We start from the raw sequence: 26,142 nt of genomic DNA, 5'->3' as shown, positions 1-26,142 counted from the left end.
ATAAGGTTTTCATTTATCATTCTTCATTATTGAATGAACAATAAATTATATTAGAAACTGTTGTCCGAGCAAACTAAATGGAATATTAAAAAAGAGCATTGTGTAAAAAGATAGAAAAGAAACTGAAGAAAAGAAGCTGGTCACTTTCTAGAACTTAGGCAACACCATGAAAAGAGGAAATTGGGTTTTTGAAACTAATTAAAAATGTAAAAGGTTAAGAGACCTGATAATATAAATGCAGTGAGTTGCTCTCATGAACAGTATTGCAGTGCTCTAGAGCTTGCTTATAATTTCCATCCTTGTACATGTGATGTACAACCCCCAAATGCACATCTTCTTCTACATCAACAACATAATCTCATCTCATCAGCGTACGACACATCACATACAAAAACCAAAACTGACAAAAACTACAAAAACAAAAGGAAGAAAATTGTACAATGCCTATGAAAATTGCAATCCCATTCATAAGGAAACAATCGGTCATTGGGTATTATTTCATTTTTTTTTTTAAATTCAAATACTAAACCTCCTCCAACTGGCAACAAAAAAAAGAGAATAATCTGATCAAATAATTGACATGACCCAACAATAAGCTTGAATCAGAAAATAAAACGAATATGATTGAAAACAAAGTAAATGACGATCAATCATAAACAAAGAAAAAGAAACCCTAGAAAATGGGGAAAAGTAACCTTGAGAATAATCAGGAGCGGACTCCGACTTACGAAACTTCTTAACCAACAGCTTCAGTTGGGAGGCAGAAGAAGAAGACACTAAATCATCAAAACAAAATCTGCACCCATCCATACTAATGACACAAAATTCAAGACTATAATCGTTAGATTCTTCTGAACTCCTAAAACAACTACAAATCTAAAAGATAAAATATATGCATTAATGAGAATTTCACGTATCAAAAATTCAGATCCAATCAGTGGAGAGTTAGATCTGTGTTCATCCATACAAAATTCAAGCCATGTAAACATCGAATTCCTCTAAACTCCTGAAACAACCTATAAGTTAAATTGCGCTCCTTTTTAACACCACATATTCTATGCATCAGATAAAGAGCACATTTATTTATTAATTAGAAGGGGCATCGAGTCTTGAAGGTTTGGAGTGAATAATAAATCTTCTTTCTTACCAACACTGAAAGCTACACATCATCATCATCATTTCACCCAAACCCAAGTGAGTTAACTTAAAGTTGCAGCCACGTTAATGAATGGAAGTAGGTTAGCTTTCAGGGCATATTCCTTATCAAGGAGAAGCAATTAATTTGAATGGAAGAATAGAAACAAATTAAGGCAGCTATACCCACACAACATGTAATGTAATTACTATATATATAATTAACCACTTGAATGTTAATTGTCATCCTTCAAGCATGAAAATAATTAAAGTCTATTCTCAACCCACATGAGCATGCATGCCAATTTGATTAGGATGTTTGGAGACCCTCTTTTTGAGTAATTAAGTTTATTTACTCAGAAATTAGAACTCGCATAATCAAATTTAAAAATAAATAAATAAATAATTTGAAAAGTTCCAGGAAGTTTCCTTTTTGGAGATATAATAATACAATTAATTACAACTAAGCAAACAGTATAAGCAACCAAATTTGAGAGGGAGAAAATTCAAAAAGACAGCCACAAAAGAAAGAAAAAGAACCATGTATAGTATGGTACGGGTACGGAGACTTAGTCCAATAATTAATTAACAAAAAAAAAGAGTTTATATGGAAAATACAAACTACATGTATAGAGCACCACTATGATTGATTGTGGTGTTATTATTTTTACTTGTGTATCACCTGTGCGATGCACGGATATCGTAAGAAAAAAATAATTGTTAAAGTCGAAGTTATATAATTCAATAGTTATAAAAAATGAACATCAAAATAAAGAAGTAGAAAATAAACAAAATAATCATATTGCAATCATGAGAAATGAACAAACATACAACAAAATTAGTTATTCAATTATTCCGGAATATGTATGCCTCTTTTTGTCTGACATTTTTTTATTTTTTGACATTTTTTATACTTTTATTATAGTCTTTCTACTAACACATATGTATGTCTTTAACAAAATATTATATCCAACGTCTATAGTATTCGTGACTTGTTAGAGTGAGGTTAACGTCTACCATTTTTAATATACTATTTTCACTTTGATGCACGAAACACTAAAAATTTGCATGTCTTATTCTAAACTTTCAGTAGCAAGGTAGTTGATTACTCAGTATAAATGGTGATTTCTCGATTCATTTTATTAATTATTTGATTGAAAATGTTTCTCGTTCGTTATGATTTTAATATTGTGTATGTTATTAAACTATAGCTCAATTATGATAAATTCTTGTGCAATACGCTGAAAAGAATAATTTGTGTAGTGAAAAAAAAAAGAAAGTAAGTAAGAATGTACTTATGAACGTTAAACACCCACTATAAATTAGTAGACTAAAAAAATATACAAATAAATAGAAATGAAAGAACATAAAAAATGAGCAAATACATAAGTGTGAATCAGTAAAAAAAAAAAAAGAAAAAAACCTAAATAATAAAAGAAAACAAAAAACATGTAGATCAAACAAATTGCCTAGATATAAATCCAACAACAACCAAAATGAAACCAATCAGATAAATTTTTTTCAGTTATTCTCTTTCTTGATCATCGATCTAATCTTCTTAGTTGCATTAGTCAACAAATCGCCAAGGAGAGCCCTTTTGGCAAAACACCCTTCATAATTTTTTAATGTATCTATAACTCACGCGACCCGACTTCGGCAACGTAGTAATCTCATCATTAGATAAAAAAATCTAGAATATAATGTCATTAATTAGTACTTACGTCATACATATTAGAAACCCCCAAACTTATTTTACAAATATAGATATTAAATTCTAAAAATTGATGAAACACATTTTTCTTCTCAATTTCGGTCTTTTCAATATTTCAATAAAGATCAGACTCTTACTGTTGAGAAATGTGAGTATAACACGTTAGAACATGTTTTAGCACGTAATCATTCTAAACACATTACAAACCTTAAATACTATACTAACCTGACTTGCTTTTAACATACACGTGTACTTAGAGATCAAATTAAGGTTAATTACCAACTTCATCACACTAAAAACTTCACTACGTTTGTAAATAAAGTTAAAAAATAAAATTATAACATTTAAGTTATATATAAAATTATAACATTTAAAATTATAAAAAATAAATTTAAATTAATTAAGCTATATATAAACTAAAGATAATTTAAATAATCAATTAATTATATAAATGATAATAATCAAATTTTCAAAGTTGATTATCTATATATGACCTCACATATTCCTCCTATCAATCAATTACCACATTTAAGATAGGTCACATTTTTAAGAAAAAAATAATGTTAAAAAATAAAATTATAACATTTAGTTATATATAAAAGTATAACATTTAAAATTAGAAAAAAATAAATTTAAATTAATTAAACTATATATAAAATAAAGATAATTTAAATAATTAATTAATTATATGAATGATAATAATCAAAATTCCAAAAGTGATTATCTATACATGACTTCACATATTCCTTCTGACAATCAATTATCACATTCAAAACATGACAAATTTTTAAAAAATTAACAAAAAAAAGTTAAAAAATAAAATTATAACATTTAAAATTATAAAAAATAAATTTAAATTAATAAAATTATATATATAATAAAAATAATTTAAATAATCAATTAATTATATAAATTATAATAATCAAATTTTCAAAATTGATTATCTATATATGATTTCACATCTTCTTCCTGATAATTAATTACCACATTCAAGATAAGTCAAAATTTTTAGAAAGTAACAAGAAAAAAAAAAACTATTAATTGAAAAACTTAGGTTGCATTTTCTTTGTTGTTTTCAAGTCATTTTTTATTTTCGATTTTCTAAAATAATGAAAACGTGTTCTTTTTACTATTTTTTAAAATGTATTTTTGAAAATAAAAAAAATTATAAAGAAAACTCAAAAGAACAAAATGTTGTTTTGAGTTCATCCAAAATAAACTTTAAACTCAAAATATATTTATTTATTTATTTATTCATATTTTATTATTATAATGAGAAAAAATATTACAAAATTCATTAACTTTAAAATGTATATATATTTTTAATAATATATTAATATTAAATATTTTCAATTTACTGAATAATCAAATTTATTGAATAAAATATTATTAAAAAATTATTTTCAAAATTTTAAAGAGAACCCGTTTTCTAATTTTCTATTTTAAAAAATAATTTTTTAAAATAACAAAGAGAATGTATTTTTAATTTTCTAAAAATAGACTATCAAAATAAAAACTAAAAATTAATTCAAAAAAATTAAGCTGTTACACAAAATCTGTTCAAATTGACATAACTTTACATATTGATTATTCATACATGAGTAAAATTTTTAAGAAAACAACAACAAAAAAAGTTAAAAAATAAAATTATAATATTTAAGCTATATATAAAATTATAACATTTAAAATTATAAAAATATATATTTAAATTTATTAAACTATATATATAAAAAATAAAGATAATTTGAATAATTAATTAATTATATAAATGATAATAATCAAAATTTTAAAATTAATTATCCATACGTGACTTCTCATATTCCTCCTTCCAATAATAAAAATATAAAACATAATAAAAATTTTGAAAGAAATATAACAACATATGATAAATATAAATAACCTATATAAAATATTTTTTATTTAAAATTATAAAAAAAATAAATTTAAATTAATTAAACAATATATATAAAAAATAAACATAATTTAAATAATCAATTAATTATATAAATAATAATAATCAAATTTTAAAATTAATTATCCATATATGACTTTACATATTTTTTCTGTTGATAATAAAAATATAAAATATAATATGTTTTTAAAAAGAGATATGAGAACATATGATAAATATAAATAACCTATACAAAATATTAATTTTGTCAAAATAATTTAAACGACTTATTTAAAAAACTAAATTTTTGAAATTAATTATCCATACATGGCTTTACATATTCCTCCTGACAATCAATTACCACATTTAATATAAGTCAAATTTTTAAGAAAGCAAAAAAAAATAAAGTTAAAAAATAAAATTATAATATTTAAGTTATATATAAAATTATAACATTTAAAATTATAAAAAAAATAAATTTAAATTAATTAAACTATATATAAAAAATAAAGATAATTCAAATAATCAATTAATTATATAAATGATAATAATCAAATTTTCAGAATTAATTATCCATATATGACTTTACATATTCCTACTGTCAATAATAAAAATATAAAACATAATAAAATTTTCAAAAAAAATATGACAACATATGATAAATATAAATAGCCTATACAAAATATTAATTTTGTCAAAATAACTTAAATGACTTATTTAAAATAATCCAATTTTGCCTAAATAACTAATTTAACATAACCTACCAACTAATTATTTTTTAAAATTAAATAATAACATAAACATATATATGATTTGTACTTTTTTTTGCATGATTTTGAAACTAATTAAGAGTTTTGAGTTGTGGCTTTATCAAGAGAGAATGAGAGATAAATTATGAGAAATAAAATAAAAAAATTAAATTTATTTTTTAAAAAAAATTACTTGGCACCCGATGGTATTACTTGATATCTTAAAATTTTTCTCAATTTAAAAAAAATTCATTTTTCTGTAATTTATTTTAATTAAAATTTTATATTAAATTTTAAAAATTAATAATATGGATTATATATTATCTCTTCATATACCATGCTTACACATTCTCCAACCATTTTTCAGCTAAAAAAAATTATGTACAGATTCTAAGAATTATACGCTTTTCATAAATCTAGGCTTAATTAATGATTTACAAAAATTCTATTTCGGAAAAGAAAAAAAATAAACAAAATATAATAAAATATTAAAATAAAAACTGAAAATGGGTGGGAAAAGAATTTGGCGGCTGTTTTGTTATAATATATATATAGATTTTTTTGGAAACTTTAACTCTCAGATGGAAAAGAAATTTAAAAAAAAGGCAGATCTTCTTCTCATTGACCAAAAACAAAAACAAAAAACAGGTGATCTGTATTATAAAAAGAAATCGATGATTGTGGGAGCAACTTGGACATTTACAAAAATCTATTAAGCGAACAAATATGTATTCCTCATATAATTCCATACCCTAGCAACAGATAGATACCATAAACTAAACTTCTAGTCCCATTTTTACATGTAATTAAAAAATTAGCTTTCTCCAAAAATCTAGATTTGACACATGAAATAACAGTCAGATGAAGTTGGTGAATGAACTGAATTCAACCAGAATCAAATAACACAAATCAGAATTAAAAAACGAAATGGGAAAAAACTGGCAATTATGAAATGCCTCCGGCAGTGTGACAATTATCCTTAATAGCCCAAAAGATTGTTACAAATGGATATAAAATACTCATACTGACAATTATCCTCCACTATGGTGTCGCATTATCACAGAGTCCAAAATATAACTTGGTCTAATATTATGAACTTTAAAGTTTTAGTGATTTGGTCCAGCAATGCTTACTTGTAATCTGGATCACAACAAATTCATGTGAGAGTAGTGCTTATGAAGATTGGTGTTAATTTCTTAAGATCTTTTACTTGTTCCTACAAATTGTTCAAAATTTGCATCCTTAAGAATACTCCATCTATTTTTCCAGGACATGCACTGTTCAGATCAACAACTCAAATTATCATGTCAAAAAATAGAAATATTTTTCATGTAACCTATTCTGTGAACTTTGTCATTTTACCCACAGGACACAAATCGATCACAAAATTTTGTGCGAGCAACATACGGAGAAGCCAAAATCCACAAATCGCCATATACCCATTAACCAATATGTGAAAACTATCGCTAAATTGTACATACATGAAAACACGCCTACATTCTACATATAGAGATCGTTTTTCTTCGAACCCTAGAAACATTCTCTTCCAATCTGAGACGTGGATAGACGAAAACGCGCCTAGATTCTACATATCATGTCCAGATTGGGCATTGCCTGATTAATCTTTTTTCCAACGCCATACATTTAAGTTTAGCAGAAATTGAGTTATACTTCCCGTCTCCTTGTATCATGCAAAGCATAACATGGTTAATCCAATTATGCTTTTAAAAAGAAAATTACTTACCTCAAACACATAGCGTAAATTAACAATGGCTGGTCAGGCACCAAATTCATCCACATTCCATGATATTCACTTTCAATGTCTTTGAATAAAAGCAAAATAAAAAGGGAAAAGCAGAGTAGGGAGGGAAAAAAAGATAGCGACAAATACATGCTTATCAAGCTCCTCAAGTATTTGAAACAGTAACTATTTCATACCAAATATATGTGAAGTATGGACCAAGGTTATAGTGTCTATTTCTTGCAATAGTTTAAATGCCAGGTTCGGGGTTATGCTGCATCGCAAAACAAAAAGGAAAAATTAAAGTAGAAAAAAAGGCAGTAAAATGAAATAAAAGCACAAAGAGCAGACATAAGATGTGCTGATAAGCACATGTTTAATAAAATACCAACATTCCAAGAGCCAAAGATTATGCACAAACTATAATATGTAAGTGTTTAATATAAAGCTTATGGCCAGTTTAGAGCAAATAGGAGCCTTTAGCTAAGTTTTGGCACAAACCCATTCTTCGTCGTGGTTGTGCCGGTGGTCCAGAAGGCATGAAAAGCTTCCAGTTGCCCCAATAGATGACTTGAAATGCTGCAGCAAAACAAAGCCACTGGCAAAGATAAAAAACAAAGCTAAAAACAGAATATATATACAAAAACTGGAGAAAGGTATAGATGGAAACCTGGAGAGGGAAGCATGATGAAGCGCGAGCTCTCGACAGCGGCCGGTCGCTGGATGCTGGAGGAGGGATCCATAGCCGTCGTTGCCATCACTAGAGCTGCCGCTACCGCTGCTGGTAGCCGAATCTAGCTCTGCTCGAAAATGAAGGGTGAGAGAGAGAGAGAGAACGGGTGAAGTTTGGGTGGCTATGGGGGAGAGAGAGAGAAAATGGGTGAATAAAAACACATACATATATACACACAAACACAGATATATATCTATATATATGCACAAACACATATATATTTTATGCAGAAAAATAGAGGAAGAGGACAGCCATGGCTGAACCTCGCGAGTCGAGGATGCTGGCGGATCGGGGCGATGACGGGGGTGGGGGGGGGCAACCGTGTGGTCTGTGGCTGGTGGTGGAGGTGATAGCTGTGCGAGCGGTGGAGGGAGGGACGATGACGATGCGAGGGGGGCGACGACGACGACGGTGGTGCGAACGGGTGAGTGAGAGAGAGAGAAAGAGGGATAGAGAGAAGTTTGGGCGGTTATGGGGGAGAAAGAGAGAGAGAGAGAGAGGGGGGGGGCGGCTATGGGGGAGAGAGAGAGAGAAAGAACGCAGGCAGAGGGTAGACAGAGCGGGAAATTAAAACGTGAAAATTGATCTCAACCATTCATTTATACTGAAATTCATCTCAGCCATAGAATCAAAAGACATTTTGAGACATTTTCAAAAACAGTTATGTTTTATTATATAGATATATATATTATAATATATAAAGGATTGGAAGAGGGAATTGGAGGGCTAAAGACGCACAGAAAAGAGATTGGGGGCTCTAGACGGCGCATAGTGAAGGGATTGGAAGGCTAGTGAGATTGGAAGATCCAGAGACAATGCACAGGAAGGACGAAGGAATTGAGCGCACAGAAAGGACGAAGGAATTGAAGAGAAGAGATGCACGCGAAAGGAGCACGAGCACGCAACAGCAGCAAGTAACCAGCACGACCCAAATCCGTTGCAATCCAGATTTATTTTAAATCTGGACAGGAATCACTATTTTCTCCATTAAATTTTCTGTTTTATTTTTATTTTAATAATATCTAGCTAAATTATTTTAGTTATGGTTTGGATGGATTTTAATTCTGGAATTATGTGAGTATTTGTTTGGTTCGATTCAAAACCCGATTATTATTTGCGTGAAGAATTTATATTGTTATGTTTAATGCTTTAAAAGATTGGCCATATTTTAATGATTTAATGATTTATGCATAACTGACTAAAGGATTGTTATAAATTAAATTCATAGGCAATATAAATCACATGCTAGACAATGAGATCGAAAGATGATTAGCTCATGTGTGGGAATTGAGGAAGCTTAGTAAGTCAAATCTCTTTCCGAGATTAGAGATTTTTAAAGAACTTAATACTTATTTATTTCGTTGATATCTGCTCAAAAATCTAACAGTGAAATTGAAGTAATAAAGGATTAATATGACTTGAGAAAGCTTATTAATTAATTGAGGGAAATCTACCATCATATACAAATAATTATAAAATACTGTAAAGGTATTTTTGGTTTTGAATTGGAATTGAATAAATAATTACATAACCCAGATTAAATGAAATCTAAACCCTAATGCAATCATTAATTAATTTTTCTCACGAAGAATTTAGTTTTTCAGTTATTTTTATTTTTATTCATCCGATTAATTAATTAGTTCAACTTAGGCTAAATTAAAATTGTTTTGGTATTGTGATCTACTTCTCGTGGAATCGACACTCTTTTCATCACCATGCAATGCACAAACTAAATAACTTCAACATCCAAAATCCCTCTGAAAGGATAAACATCATCTGTAAAGGATAAACTTCATCTATAGGAATCCTAATCTTGGAGGACATAGGATTACTCCATACCCCTCTATAAATAAACAAACTCTTATTCTAGAAAAGGTACATCTCTCATACTGGTGTGAATTGACCATTCAAGTCTTCAGCATCTTCAATATATGATTTAAGAATCAAAGTGTTTACACAGGGACTTCCTTGTGACCTCTGACTATTCCTTCTCTTGTAGGCTTAGACAGCTTGATGATGATGTTCCTAGTCAAATGAATTTATTATTGTATCTCAACAATAACAATTGGCGCCATCTGTGGGAAGCCTCCAAAAACCTAAGAATACTACAATGGTTCTAACACGATCTCAAGCTGTAGGCAACTAACATGATGAGGAAGGCCTTGATGTCGACAACCCTCCCAATCTGAGGTCCTTAAGGCCTCTAGGACAGTTCCTCAAATCGTCCCACTCAGTGACCATGAAGCACTTAAGCGACACCACGAGGAATGTACAAAAGCCTTCTGAGAGATGGCTAGGCTCCTCCAAAGTGCCTTGCCACAAATAACATTACCCCATATACTGCAAAACTATATATCTCAACCTTACGAAAATGAAGCCTAGGCACAAAAAGGTCTCAAGGAAACTAAAGAAGACTGGGGGAGACTAATAAAGGTCTTTGGGAGACCGTTCATCCAAGATTCCCACGAGAAGAGAATCAAGAAAGAAGTCTCCAAGAGAACCCCCTTCGAGAAACTCCGCGAGAGATTACACACCATGAAGGCCCCTGAGATCATCTAGGTCAACCTCAAGGAGCACTTGTCCTAAACAAAAGAACTCTCCCTCACCTTGGTGAAAAGTATCACGAAGTAATCAGAAGCACAGCACCAGGCATAGCCCTTAAGCATTAGCCGAATCAATCCAATCTCACTAACTAAAACATTGAAGACATGATAAGAATAATAGAGCAAGTCTTGGAGCAAAAGAAGTTAGTGGTGGCAGAAGAAGACTCGCACGGAATGAAAACATCTTTTACCACATAAATCATGGAGAAGCAATTTCCTCCAAAATTTAAAATGCCCCAAGTTAATTCTTAGTCTAGAAAGATAAGCCCTCGTGATCATATAGAAAACTACGAATCTATTATGATACTCCATGGCTGGGAAGACACCATTATGTGCCAAGCCTTCTCATTAATCTTGACTGACCACGCTCAAATTTGGTTCAATAGTCTCAGCGAAGGGTTTATCTCTTCCTTCAAATAATTACGAAAAGAGTTCATAAAGGCCTTTGTTATAAACAATCAATGTAAGAAAGACTCTACATATTTATTCATGATCCAACAAGGAAGTAAAGAAACATTAAGGCAATATGTGGATTAATTAAAAAATTCCACCTTGGAAATTTGAGACTTACATGTTAGTATGGCAGTTATGGCAATGCTTAAGGCACTAAGTCCATACCATTGCAAGAATCCTTAGCTCTGGATTAGCCTGCATCATTGGCAAAGTTGTATGCTTGAGCCAACAAGTATATTTTACAGGCTAAAGTATTGCAAATAGTAAGAGGAAATGAAGAATGAGATCAGAAGAGAAAAGAAAAAGACTTCAATAAAAAGACAAGCTAGAGGAAGGAAAAAGCCGAAAGAAATGATGGTCCTCCATAACACCAATTCAAAAACTATACTTCGCATACAGAGCCTCTATATGTTATATTAGTAGCCATTAAAGGGTTAGAACTTATTAAATTCCCTAAGAAGACGAATAAACCTTTGGGAAAGAAAATAGATGCTTTCTGTTAATTCCACGACACCTACAGGCACTTCATAGATACATGCCGTAAGTTAAAGAATCAAATAAAGGCTTTGATTAGAGATGGGGAACTGGGAGAATTCGTAGACACAAAAGCCTAAATGGATGAATAAACAAATTGTCCTGAAGGCAAGAGGCATAACTCAAGGCAAAAAGAGCAAGAAGAAATAGAAGTTCTTATTAATCCAAATGAATAGGGATCCGAGAAGTGCGTTTTAGCCTTTTGAATGTCTAAAACCCTTGAGAGGAATTAGAACACTTGAAAACGCTATAGAGAAGTATCATAAACAAGATTAAAGGCATTAACAGTTATACTTGTCATCATAGAATGCTTGAGTAAAATCCAATGATCCATTGCACATCCATGGTGCACCAATTACAAGGGCCAAAGTTAGATCCTCTTTTATAGTGTTCCCAAGTGTTATAGGGTGCCCTAAGAAAATCCAAAAATCCCAAAATTTGGAGAAGTATTTATTAAAACCCCAGATAACCCCGGAAAGTCTCCTAGACAAGAGTCCCCCGGAGCCCCTAGACTCCAAGGTAGTTGAGCCTCAGCATGCCTAGCCCGAAGACTCACCTAAAGTCTTACGGGCCCAACTCACCCGATGGCTCCAAAGAGTCTTCGGACCCACCCAAAAGATACTCATCGAGGCACTTTTACCTTGAAGATACCTCTAGGCCTTCCAACCTTACCCAATGGATCTTCCCCGGAGAGTTGGAAGTGTAACACCTGAGAAATTCTAAAGGACTTAAGTGTAATTTTCATTAGGGCGTAAGTGAAATCTTTATAAGATTAGGGCTATAGTGTAATTTCTCACACTTACAATGATTGAATCAATTGTAGGGAATGCCCTAAAGCCTAGATATCTAAGGAAACTGATATGGTATTAACAAAAAATTTGAGACAATATTTATGGTATCGAAAGAAATCATATTGAAAATAGTTTTTGGCACAGTTATGATTCAACCTGAAAAATCAAATGGTCATAGGAGATTTTTAAAAAGTCAACGGAACCCTGAGAAGACTTTGATTTGTAAGTAGAACAACCCTGAGTTGGTTTTGGATTGAAATAAAATTAGCGATCAAATCGCACAATTGAGCCTAAGTGTAAATTCTTAATTTTACTCGATGGAGGTTAAGAAGATATTTTTTCTGAATTTTTGGGGGTAAAATGGAGAGTCTAGAACTTGCAGGTCTTAATGGAGGGGCTTCAAGGAAAAGGCCAAAATGTAATTAGAAATCGAGGAGGGGTCAAAGTGTAATTTAGCAAAGTGTAGTGTTAACACTGCAAAGTCGGTAGTCGCCTTTCCCATCACTGATTCCGGCAATGGGACAACCGATGATGTGCTTGGGAGAGGTTCAACGTGACCTAGGGAGCTTGAAGGCCAAGTCTTGGCCTTTGATTGGCCAAATGATGGTCGGGTTATGCTATAAATAGGAGCTAAAGGTTTCGAGTTAGCATCAAATTGGCCATGTTTTTGAGGGATTGGATAGAAGGATTTTGTTCCTCGTGTCTTGGAGTGTATGTTTGGAGAATTTGGTGAGTTTTCATGTTGGTTTAAGGGGTTTCAAGAGGTGGCCGAAAAATCGCAAATCTCGCAAGAACCAGTCTACATTTTGTCGATTTTGGGCACCTCCGGTTAGTGTTTCAAGAATCCAAAGGCACCATTGAGATCGACTTGAAGAGTATGTCAAGGGGTGAGATCAAATCGGGCATTGGAGCAATTATCAGCAGCCGAAGCTGGATAAGATGATCGACGCGTAAGCTACACACGCTATCCTTTACTCACAAAACACGTGCCAAGTGCGTGAGGGCGCATGAGCCATTGATAATTTTTTGAATTTTTTTTTAGAATTTTTAGAAAATTATTTTATGAATTATTGTGTTGAAAAATTTGAAAAAATGTTTGAGGAGGTATTTATTTTAGAATTATCAAAGGAAAAATAGGAAGAAAATAAGTGAAAATTATGAAAAATTTGAGAAAATAGATATTTATATTCCTTTGAATAAATATGATGTCCAGGGATCGTTAAGACTCGAGATTGAGTGAAGTACCATTATTTGAGACTTGGCACGAAAATTAAGGATTTGCATAAGAAGCGAGGCATTTTGATTTACGTTTAAGATTAGTGGTTTTATCCTAGGACTTGGTTTATTTTAGGTGTTTTGACCCCCAAACTTGTTTTGTTTCATACAAATGGTTTTGTTGCATGTAAATGGTTTAACATGTGGATGGTTGGTTTCATGTGAGATATTTATCCCAAAATATTTTATACATGTGCATTGAATTTTGTGCGATAAATTTTGTATATTGAATTATTATTTTATATGATGCATCGAACCATGGCATATGGCATTGACATGTTTTCCGGTTGTCCCTGTGGGATGTCAACTTGGGATGTTACTCAAACAATGTAGCCGTAATTCCCTAAGGGTATTTGTCGAAACAACGTATAGGGGTATCTCGTGTCGTGTGTGCTTGTCGGGATGACTGCCTAGGGTTCCGTGCTGGGCTGGTTTGCCAAGAAAGTTACACTAGAGTGACTGGTTGTTTATATGGGATGTGGCACTTGAGTGATAGCACTAGGGAAGTGTGTCAAGGATTAATGCCCAGTTGTGGTAGGGGTTGAGAGTGGACACCACCCTGGACGGTCCACAAGTGGTAAGGCTATGAGTGGACACCACCCCTGATAGACCTAAGTGGTAGGGCTACGAGTGGACACCACCCTAGGTTCTTTTGAGCAATAGCATTGTTTTTGAGGTGGACGTAAATTCCCAAGGTTGGTGTTAATCCTCTTGTGACCAGGGTTTGTGTTGACATGATCCGATATGCTTTTGAGTGGAAACGTAATCCCTGACATGATTGTGGGATGAGTCTCCGGGTTCCTGAATTGAAGTTAACCATTCTGTGTCAGAAGTAGTAACGATGGTTTTCCATTGTGTCAGGTAGAGTCGTTGATGTTACCCTCTTAAGCTAGGACTATGTTGTGCCAATGTGTTGATGTGGTTGTGTTGTCTTTAGAGATATTGGATTTTCCCCGATTAAGGTTAAGTGCTGTATAAGATTCTCTTGGGCTGGAACATGTCGGGGATATGTCAATTTTGTTTCATGTCTTGCATACATTCATGAAATTTTTTTGAACTCTCACTTAGATGATTCAACATTTTATTTAGACTTTGTCCCTGGAATATTCAAAAGTTCTAGATGAAGGCAGTTGCACCAAAGGAAAAGGAATTGCCGAGAAGTAATGGCTATTTGTAGATGGTTCATATCATGTCTTTTGGTTTATGATATATTTTGTTTTAATGATGTCATGTTAAACGATGGGCAGTTTTCATGTTATGAATAAAGTGGTTTCAGTTGTATACTATTTGAGGTATCAATCTAGTTTTCGCGTATGTGATGTTAATACTTTTCTTAGCTTATTAATTCTTAGTTTGGTATGCTGAAAAGGTACAAGGGGATTGTTGGGAATTGATTTATATGTGTTGGATTGGATGTATTATGTTGAAAAAAAAATATTCTCAAAATCCTAAGTCATTTAACGCCTGGGAAATTTAGGGTGCTACAGGAAGACTCTTGTCTGTAAACCCCACCAAGTGTCCACAAATACATGTATATTCCATGGCAAAATGACCTTTTTAATGGAACCTCTTTGAGACTGTAGTGCAAAAGACTTAAGATTCTAGACTTTACACTACCCATCAGGAACTTACCCCCCTCCTCGGAAGACCTACACTAGACATACTGGACATTCCACATACGTGCATATACAACCACATACATCTACATTACATCTTCAAACATCTCAGAGTTTGACTTAGGCATCGGAGGGCTCACGTGAGGAAGATTCTCGCGTGCCTTTTAATTGTCTCTGTACCACAAATATACCTAGAAGACTGTTCCCCGAAGACCCTCAAGATTTTTCCTTAAAGACCCTCGAGACTGTTCCCCAATGACCCTTAAGACAGTTCCTTGAAAACCCCCTAGGGGCAATATCCCCCGAAGACCCTTCAAGGGCCCCAAAGCCTCAGTCCTCCTAGGCCACAATTTAGGCCCCAGTCTCTGTTAACCCCCTCCCCCCCCCCCCCCCAATAGTTTTCTCAGTTCCCCCAAGGGGCTCTGCTTTGGATGTTCCTAAGACAAATAAATTTAATTGTTGTAATTTGCCAACAACAATTTAACGTTATCCGTGGAAAATGGACGAAAAGTTATCGCTTGTATAAACACACTTCTTCGATTTGGCAATCCTCAGCTGTAACATCCTACATCAAGCAATAGGAAGGGTCTGAACAACTTACCCTGATAGGCCTATGCGAACTTCCCAAGGGTCACCCTAAACCCTAGTTCAAGCACGCTTAACCCGGAAGTTCTTTATCCACATTTAACCTAAAAAGTATCCAGCTGGTGTTGTTTCCTTTCTTACTATCATCGATATATATACTTGCTTCTCTAGAGTCCCTTCTTGGACCTGACCTTAGGTTCTTCAAGGTATTACATTCTCCCCCCTCCCCCCTTAAGCACATGACGTCCTCATCATGTGACCTTACAACTAGTCCCAGATCTTCTCCCTTTTGGGGGGCTGCCATCCTAGAAGCTTGCCAGAAGTAGCTTCTTATTTAGGCTCTCTCACCCCGGCGCCACTCCCCGCCCTTATCGGACCCCCTTCTCCAAGGGTCGGATCTGATACCACCTGTAACATCCCGCATTGAACAATAGGAAGAACCGGATCAACTTACCCTGATAGGCCTACGCAAACTTCCCAGGGGTCACCCATCCTTAAGCTACCCTAGCTCAAGCACGCTTAATCTAAGAGTTCTTTATCCACATTCATCCCAAAAGGTATCCAACTTGTATTGTTTCCTTCCTTACTATCCTCGATATATATACTCGCTTCTCTATAGTCCTTTCGGGGTATTACATCAGCGATGCTCATGCCTTAGCATGTAGTGTCTCCCCATGGCTCAGTTTTTGAATCCTCCTAGGAACAAATGAGGAGTTCCATGAGGCTTTTTTCCATCTATTATAAGCCTTCCAAGGCTTTTCTCCCACTATTACGCTGACCCTAGAGGGAAAAACGTACCTCCCCACCCTATGTCATGTGTGTTCTTCAAGGAAAGGAACCGCTCAAGGAAAGTGGGAAGGTCAGGGGAATGTGCCGCCAATTGCACTCTTTGAAGACCAAGCTTGGGGGTATGCGACTTCCTAAGCTTGAACTTGACAATAAAGGCCATTTCCCCAAGCGTTGCATGCTTTCGCAGAAAAGGGCCACCCCGAAGTTTGGAATTAAAGCGACGTCTTTCTCTGGTAAAGTCCCCTTGGAGGTATCTCTGCAAGAGAGTCTTATGAACCCAAGGGGCGATACCTTGGGCTTGTTAGTTTCCTCAGATATGCCTTTCCCCAAGCATGATTGTGCTTTAAAAGCAGAGGGGTGCCTTCTGGTTTATAAGTAGATGAAGCAGGAGTTGGTGACTTGCTTAAATTGTCGACGAGAGGAGAATAATTATAAGCATTCTCTACAACAGCTTATTTTGAATCAAGATGTTATGAGATACGTTCGAGGTAAATGGTACTACTCAACTGGATTTAGTTTTATGATAAAAGGTTTGGTTTGTAAGTGATTCGACCCAAAACCTAAGTTTATGTAAATGATTTTATCATGTTATCATGTCTTGATGTGAATATGTCATGTAGATTGCAATTACATGCTATGATGAAATGTGCATACATTCACAATGATATTATTGGTCATGCATTGCACAGGGTTTGAGATTATGGACTAGCACCGCTACTCTATCAAGGGTGTACCCATACACCTCGACTTGGAAAGGAAGCTGTAAAAATGGAGAGCAACAATTGGGTGTAGTCGACTCAAACTAGAAAGAAATGATGACATTTTGTATATTGGATCCATGCATGAAATTATGTTTATTGTACCCTTATTTAGATGATTCATCATCTAACTTGGGTTTTGTCCCTAAAATATTCAAACGTTCCAGATGGAAATTGTACTAGAATCGAGGATGAATGAGGCATGAAATAGCACTTAGCAAAGTGCATGATGAAATGAATGTGAATTGAATGTACATTATGTAGCCCATGTATTTAAGTTTTGTTACTTTGAATTCTGAACGTTTTGAGGAATGGTGATGTAAAACCCTATTTAGGGTTAATATTAATTGATAACTTATGTTCCATTGATGAATAACCTTATATTGAGGATTAAGTTCAAGAAACGGTCATGTGTACCACTATGATTTGATGTTAAAGTGAAGGTTCGATTCTAGCTTTCGCAATTGATGTTTATAATGTTCTCATTCGAGATAAATGTATGAAAATTTTGGGATGAATATGAGGAATGATATGGTTTAACATTAGTTTGAAAGAAAAAAAAAATATTATCCCAGAATTGTCCCAATTTATAACACGTCCGAGAAAGTGAGGTGTTACAAAGGCAGTGTGTGGTCAATGAATACCGTGAGATAGGGTATTAAGTATCTCACTGTTGAGCATATTGACACGTATGAGCCTAATGGCCACTTGCATCTCATGATCATAAGCAATAATCATGCATGAAGTAAACTATGACATGAAGTATAATTCATGGAATGCAATGTAAACGGGGAACATGTTTAGTTGAAACGACACAATGTGATCACATATCTGTGGCATGTGCATGATATATTGACACTAGCGCTAGTGTACTTATTATTGTTGCGCGGTGGTGTGACCGCAACACGAGGATATCTAGCTTTTTATAGATTTGATGGATAACAGAGAGAGTTATGGCTCGCTAGACTCACCTAAGTGGGAGCTAGGATAAGGGATACTCAGTGGGTAACCAAGGGAGCTACGGCTCATCAAATTTACCTGGGTTAAAGCTAGGATTAAGGTGGATGTTAGTCCACTGAGTTGATATGACATCTTTATGTATGAATTTGGAATATGAAATTCACATTGATGCATGTTATGTGTGAGCAAGTGATTAAAAGGATTGTGTTCTGGCATTTCTATACATATAGCATGTGGTGCGTGAACACGTGACTATGTCATGACATATCTCTATATAAACATTTGTCCAGTAGAGTGCTCATAAGTGCACATGGTATGCGTAGTTGTGTGTCTAGTAGGTCTATAACATAGCATCAATTCCAAATGTGGAACGCTTTGCATTGTGTATTATGTGTTTTGAGACATGCACGGGCCATAATGTGGTATAGTGGGACATGGTCATATATAGTATGCATAGACACATGGTGTCGTAAAGTGTAACATGAGTATATAGGGCAGTGAATCATAGTATGGTTATCTCTCTTGTAACGGGGACTATAATTCTGTCTCACCTCAATTTCCTCTGATGCCCCTTTTATTTCAGATATACTTGATGAGCCTTATGACTCACCTTGTTTTAACATCATTTTAGGTGTGGAAGCTGACGTTGAGGATAGACTTGTGACGTGTCGATTCTAGGAGGTTATGTGTACAGGGTGATCCTGACCAAAAATATCTTTGGGGACGAGTTTTAGGCAAAGTGCCAGATGTTGTGATTGATTTGACTTAATTATCTAAAGCTTTGATGTGTGTTTGTTGGCGCTGAGAGGGTGTCCTTGTGTTTATTTTTCCACTTATGTGTTAAATAACAATCGAGGAGAATTTCTTAGGGTGTTACATTCATTCTCTTCATTAAAGTATGCTCATGATGCCAGTTAAACTCCAATTCCTCTTCGGGCCAAGACTAATTTAAACATCGAGGGTTCGCAGGTGACCTCACCCACGCCCCTAACTTGCTTCTTTCTTTACAAGTCACTCAATCATTTGGAACTCGCTCGATCATCAGACAATTCTCCTAACACTTTGGGACTTTCGTCACCAAAAAGGACTCTCGTCTCAAGGAAGACTTTCATCACTCAAAGAAGTCACAACTCATTCTGAGAGTCACAACCCACATGCCATCTTGAGAGTCACAACTCACAGGCCACCTTGAGAGTCAAAAACTATCCTAAGACTCTCTTTCATTGGGGTCACTATCTAACGCATTGGGGTCCCTACCCAACTCATTGGACCACTTGCATCTCATTCCCCCACACTATAAATTTATTGTTGTAATCAGGTAACAACAATTGTGTCTAACTACCAATATAAGGTTGGGCCCACATGTTTATATGTTTTCTTATTTGCATCCCACATTGTTTCATTACATGTTTACATGACTTACAACTATTAATTAAAGATCATTATGTTGATATGACATCATATTGATATATGTATTCTCTACATGATCATAACATACTTTGTTTGCATTTTTTTTTTAGTGGTTATGGCATGTTACTATTACATGTGGATCCCTCAAGACTCATTCTCTTAATATTAACATTTTTAGGTTATGGTTTTGCATTGCTATATTAAGGGTACAGTTTTGGTTCCATACCACTAAGTTCTGCACCTTTTTATCATTAGGCACGTTCTATGTGGGATATACTTAACACCCCCTGCCGTATTGAGTAAACCTCTTATTTCTTTTTTTTTTTTTTTCCTGATGTAAGACACTATGACATAAGGTTTACTTAAGCATGCTTGTTGACCCTCTTATGGTTGTATATGACACATGACTGCATAATTTTTTTTCTTTCTTATATGGATAATATAATACTTCCTAACTTATGAACAACTGAAACGTAAACCTTGCATTGAATTACTAAGTATATATGTATATGAATCTTATAGGTCTTAATGGCGATGGTCATTTTGGCATTGGGGCGCTAATACCAATCATGGACCTTTATTTTTGGATCGAGACAATCTTGCTTAAACGAGTATATAACCTTTTACCAAAATATCCTAAGGTCTCAACCACACAACATCAACACCAAGACCCAAATTTCTTAAATTTACGTCAGGACCTCAAATAATTCAAGATATTAATAAATCCCTAATTTAGCCCTTAACCCATTAGTTTCTAAAAATTACATTAATACCAAATCTTTCAAGAATTTACAACCTCCACATGCAATTTCACCAAGGCCCCTAGGGTTAAATTGTATTTTAGTTTCAACCCCTAGATTTCATATTGTTGCAACCAAGCCCATAATTTTTTAGAAATGATAGTTCTACCACTAACTGCAAACCTCTTTTTTTTTTTTTAACCTCAATTTCTAGTTTGTTTTTACTTGAACCTACACACGAAAGACCTCCCCAACACACTAAAGGTTTTGTAGAATCAAATTATAACCTCAACTCAAGAAAACCATGGAACGAGGCTTACCAATATTAGCTTAGAAGGTAGTGTTACTCTAACCAAGTAAGTTGTTCATTTTTTCTTCGATTTCTTTGACACCTTTTGCTTATTCCACGCATGCAAAGCCAATCCAAATGTCTTACAGGTGCAAGAAAGAAGATTATACTTTTGAATAAGAGAAAAAAATAAAAAAGTAATAGAAAAAGAACGAGTTTAAACTCACCATGTAGCGATTGAGCAAATTGTCAGCAATTTTCAACAACTTCCAATAAGCTTTTCCCTTTCTTCTTCTTTTTTTCTAAATCTTTTTTCTTTTTTCTGTCTTCCTTTTTTTTTTCTCTCGTGAAAAATGGTTGAGAATATGTGAGTTTCTATTCATATCTATATATACCAAAGTTTTGGATAATTACTCTTTTACCCCACTAGTTCCACCTTGTTCATATGGTTCTAAGAAACTTCACATGAACCCCCTTGGTTTTTCATTATTCACTTGGAAACTCACTTTATTTTTAAAATATTCCTAATTAAGTCTAGAATTTCTCATTTGAGCTCCTCAAAATTCATTTATTTACTCTCGTCCCTCCTCGATCTAAATGAGCGTATATTATAAAGTGTTACACATCTACCCCTTATTGAAATCTTAAATTCCCAATTAAAGTATGTTTAATCTAATTCTGCAAATTCAACTGAACAATGAAACTAGTTACCAAGCTAACATTTACCCTCGTGCATTAACCATCATTCTACTAGATGCTTTCAGAAGTTGCCACTCATTTGCCATTAACTCAGATGTAGTAGTAGGATCTCATCTACTCTAAGGCATCCTTTACATCATTAGCATATACACGATGGTACGATCATAGTCCTTAAGGAATTCTATCTCTTAAAGTTGTCTCATGCTCAACTCTTTTTGAGAGAATATGTAGTTAAAAGACTCTTACACTCTATATAAATTTCAAACTTTTCGTCATAGAGATTGTTTCTTCAAAGCATCAAGGCTCATATATATACATCACTGCAACCGGCAATAGATGATGGGTTGAATAATTGCTGAGACTCGTAAGCCCGCAAACTAAGCCGCCGGTCTTAGAGGCATCATTGTAGCCACAAATCCTCTTAATAATATTGGTGTTATGGTTAGCAATATAAATAATAATAAAATAATACCAATATATAATACTTTGCAATTAGAGAAAGAATAACAATTGAAGGAGGTGAAACGACAAATGAACAAAGTCAGACTTAGAAACTTATAAATATATTTTAAAAAAACAAATTAATTAAAATTATAAACAAGTTTAATGTAGGCTTTCCCTGAACTCAGAAGTCACAAATTCTTTTTTTATTAAAGGACTTACGCTAAGTACTCTTTTATCTTTCTTCTTCAATCAGTTTGGAACCTAAGATTTCCAGTTTCTTTTTATGCAGCCTCCACTCCACTCCACTTCTTCACACTTTGATTCACAAGCAAAGCAATTATTTTTCTCCTCTCTTTTCAATTTCCTAATAGTAAGATATTTAAGACCCAAAAAAAAAAAAAAAATCAATAGCAATAGCAATTTAACATTTCCATTCGTTACATAGCTTATTTTGGTTTTGAAATCGGAAAGTTGTTTTGGAAAATCTTAAAACTTAATAAGGGCCAATTCCATTCTCTGCTATTACCTCTTCAAACTGTCAAAAACTGCAGCCCAGCCGGACTGGACTGAGATAGCCAGCCCTTTGCCTAATGCCTGGCATCTGTCTAAGTGTTTGCCAAATGCTAAATGCTTTCATTTAAAGCAAAAGCTTGTCTTAGTCAACTGGACTCAGAAACATTTTCAACCCATACAAACAAGAAGGTTGTTGGATTAATGTTTTAAGGACATAGTAATAGAATTACCACTTCAAACTACTTTGTAAAATCAAATATCACTGCCCTACAAACAAGGTCACCTGTGCTTTTAGAATTGCCTAAAAGCGAGTTAGCATGGACACTAGACCATGACTGATGCAACAGCCCCCCACGGAACGCTAATAAAACCTTTTTAACTTCTTTACCTAGGGCAGGGGAGCTTACAATGTTATCAATTTCCTTGTAAATGGGAACGACATATTTCCTACTACCCCCCTCAAAATAGAAACCTGTAATCCACAAATGCAAGGGTTCCCTTTATCCAGCTGACGCATACACTAGAGAGGAGAGTCAAAAAGGAAGGTTACGTATCTTTAGGCCTCACATCCCACCTTGATTTGCTCTTGAGCTGCTGCTTGTCACTCCCAGTTCGGCTCCCGTTAACAACCACCCTTCCTGCCGACTTGAATGATACTTTCCTTAGAGCCGGGGTTAATTCTATGAAATCTTCCTCTTCGTCACTGCCAATCCATCCATATAGAGGTTTGCGCGTTGCAGTCAGGAGATTATTGGTTGCTGGTATGGAGCAAGATGCAGATGGAGGAGATTGGAGGCGAGCATTGTCAAGCTGCATCTGGCTTTCAAAATTATCATAACCAGTGCTATTGTCATTGTCCTCATCCACCAAACTGCCTCCTTGGTCCAAGGCATTGGCTTCTCGCCTTTCTCCATCTCCTTCAGCTGGCTGCTGAACATGTTCCCTGTCTTCTAAAAGAAGAAAACCCATGAAAGTCAGACATGGGTTTTTTCTTTTTGGTAGTACATGACTTAGAAGACGTTTAAAAATGTTTCCATATCAAAAAGCATGTCTATGGTTAACATTTCTTATGCTTAACACACATGGACATGGACATATGCTAATTAACTGGATATCACCTTGTTAGAGTTATGCCCCACAAGCCAATTATATTTACATGTAATTGATCATTCTTTACATTTTGATTATTTATCTTCAATCAATTATTATTGCAAGGCATTATGTTTTTATTTGTCATTAATAGTTGTCATCATTATTTATTGTAATCCATTCTTGACAAAGTCCATAGATCAAATAGGCTCATGGAATATGGTCATGCATAAAGGTGACGATCATGAAATATATTCCTTACAAGCCTTGATCTTAAATGTTCATAATCATAGAGTTATTAGGATTGGACACTAAATAACTTGGATAGACTAGCACGTATGATGCATGCTCAATTAGGAGAATGTCTCGCTTCATGGACATTGGTGTGGGACACTAGTGCCTATATGTGGGTGCTTATTATAAGAATAAGTACATTGAACTGACCAGCTACAAAATTCCTAATAGTTATTTTTAATGTCGAATTGAAATTTCTGTGTTGCAATAGGGCAGATTGATCCTTAGACTTGAGACATCATGGTAGTCTTATATTTGACTGGTTACGATTTGGTTCTTTTTTGGATTCTAATGGAGTCATTAACAAATTATCACTGGGCGTAACCTTATCACATATGAAGGCTTGTGAATGTCGAAATAAGATACATCACTTATCGATAAGATGAGAAGATGTCCTATGTATTCCGATGATTTCATGACTGAGGAAATCCTTGGCCAATGTGAGGTGGAAATCAAAAGGTGTTTTGATTTCACCTATCAAGTCATAAATCTGGAATGGATACATAGTTATTGAATGATTAGGGTTTCGTCATAAAATCATACCCTAAATTCAATTAGGACATAGATTGATGAAAGGATTTTACTACACGGTAATTATAATTGAAAAGGTCCGTGTTTTTCATCGTTGGCTAGGTATTCATGGCATGTTGCTAGATGTTAACCATGATATGTAGGGTTTTAGAATTAATTTGATTAACTCTAAAACTATTAATTAAAGAGTTTAATTAAGAAACCCATGAGATGTGCTAATTAAGAAGCCCATAAGTTTAATTAAAGAGTTTAATTAATCTAATGAGTTGGGCCTTCATAAAGCCCAATAGAGTTGGCCCTACATCTAACCCAATGGTGGACCTAAGGGGTCACACACTTAGGTCGAGTCCGTTTCACAATTTAAAAGAGAGATTCAGCCCAATGTGATTATAGGCCGAGCCTAAATCGTTTAGGGGTTTTTCCAAAGGCACAATTAGGGTTTTTTAACTCTATAAATATGCCACTTAAGAAGCTGGAAAAATAAAGAAAATTTTGGATCTCTCAAAGGCGCCTATGGTTACTAGCATTACTCGAGGCGTTCGTGGAAAGGGTCAATCGTGTGGACCGACTTGGAGGAGTTCGTGTTTGTGACTCTACATATCAAACAAAACAGAATCGAAGCTTCACGGTTGGCCGGTTTCCTAACAACCTATACTCATAATTTTAGGCCGAAAAATGATTTGGTTTCTATCTAGTTCGATGAATAGCATGCAGCATCAAAAAAGGTCTGGAGCTAGTATCTTACATAAAATAGTTGACACGGGTTACAAGAATAGCAAGAAATTAATTTTCATAACCTAATATAACTCATTAACTTGATCCCTCTATAATTTTCATAACTTTACACATCTCCTTTATTTTTATAAATGGAAACTAAAGTGTTATTTCTTCACTTCCACAGCACTAAAGTACTCCTTTCTTCTACATGAAAGATCGAGGTCTTACCTGTTTCAATAGTTTGAACAGTGGCGCCTGCAACGTTGGAGCAGACAGAGAGGACTAGACTCTAGGGCCCGGCTTCAGCTGCTACAGAGCAATCTCCAATTCTCTCAACCTGCAACGGCTCATCATGCCAAAGATAAAATATATGTAACAAAGAAAGCAAATGTTCAACATGCTCATATTTATTTTTTTAGTGTGAACGACAGCAAGAAAGGTGAATCATATGACCATTCTATCTACACATATTTACATAACAAATGCAAGAAAATACACAAGAGTATCAATTGCCTAACAGTGTTTAAAAAAGCATGCTTTGCCTGAGTGACTTTAGCTCAGCGCGATTAAAGCATTCTTAAGTTGCACTTTTACCTAAGCTTCAAAGTGCTAAAAAACGCGCTTCAGAAATATACTTGTTTTGTTTTCTTACCAAACAATATGAATCGTTGGATTTGTTTAAATCTTTGCAATAGTGTGACCGCTTGTATGGAATCCTTACCCCAAAAAAATTGTTATCAGATCTTAGAAAGATCTCAATATAGTCATATATACAACTAAAAGAAAAAGGAAGACTCAGCACTATTGACCAAGCAATAAATATTGATGGAACATGTAATTAGATCTAAAAGGCATAGCAATCAAATGAAATCAATAATTTTTCACATTTTTAGTCACATTAAATTTCCTTAATCCTAGTAGTATGCCCTGCATATTAATAGGAAGAAGGCCATTGAATCTAGTTTTATAGTTAATGCAAATTAAAAAATGTGTAGCTAGATATATTCTACATTTGAACATCTACTAATTTCACGGGTTGCACAAGCAGGTGAACCATCGCAAGAAAAGTGAATTATATATGACCGTTCTATCT

At 34.1% G+C, this 26,142-nt stretch overlaps 2 long non-coding RNA genes across 2 annotated transcripts; both read right to left on the bottom strand.

The window, feature by feature from the left end:
* Window positions 1-7,265: 7,265 nt before the first annotated feature.
* On the bottom strand, window positions 7,266-8,487 carry LOC127787164 (uncharacterized). Its single transcript, XR_008020109.1, has 3 exons — window positions 7,897-8,487; window positions 7,728-7,805; window positions 7,266-7,500 (listed from the first exon to the last, which is right to left on the bottom strand). It is a non-coding gene; the product is annotated as an uncharacterized LOC127787164 (long non-coding RNA).
* Window positions 8,488-22,616: 14,129 nt separating this feature from the next.
* LOC127787298 (uncharacterized) lies at window positions 22,617-25,389 on the bottom strand. Its single transcript, XR_008020135.1, has 2 exons — window positions 25,278-25,389; window positions 22,617-23,368 (listed from the first exon to the last, which is right to left on the bottom strand). It is a non-coding gene; the product is annotated as an uncharacterized LOC127787298 (long non-coding RNA).
* Window positions 25,390-26,142: the final 753 nt, after the last annotated feature.

This window comes from Diospyros lotus, chromosome 12 (assembly GCF_014633365.1).
Source record: "Diospyros lotus cultivar Yz01 chromosome 12, ASM1463336v1, whole genome shotgun sequence".
Taxonomy (NCBI): Eukaryota; Viridiplantae; Streptophyta; class Magnoliopsida; order Ericales; family Ebenaceae; genus Diospyros; species Diospyros lotus.
The sequence above is the reverse complement of the archived record's forward strand: the minus strand, read 5'-3'. Positions and strand labels throughout refer to the sequence as shown.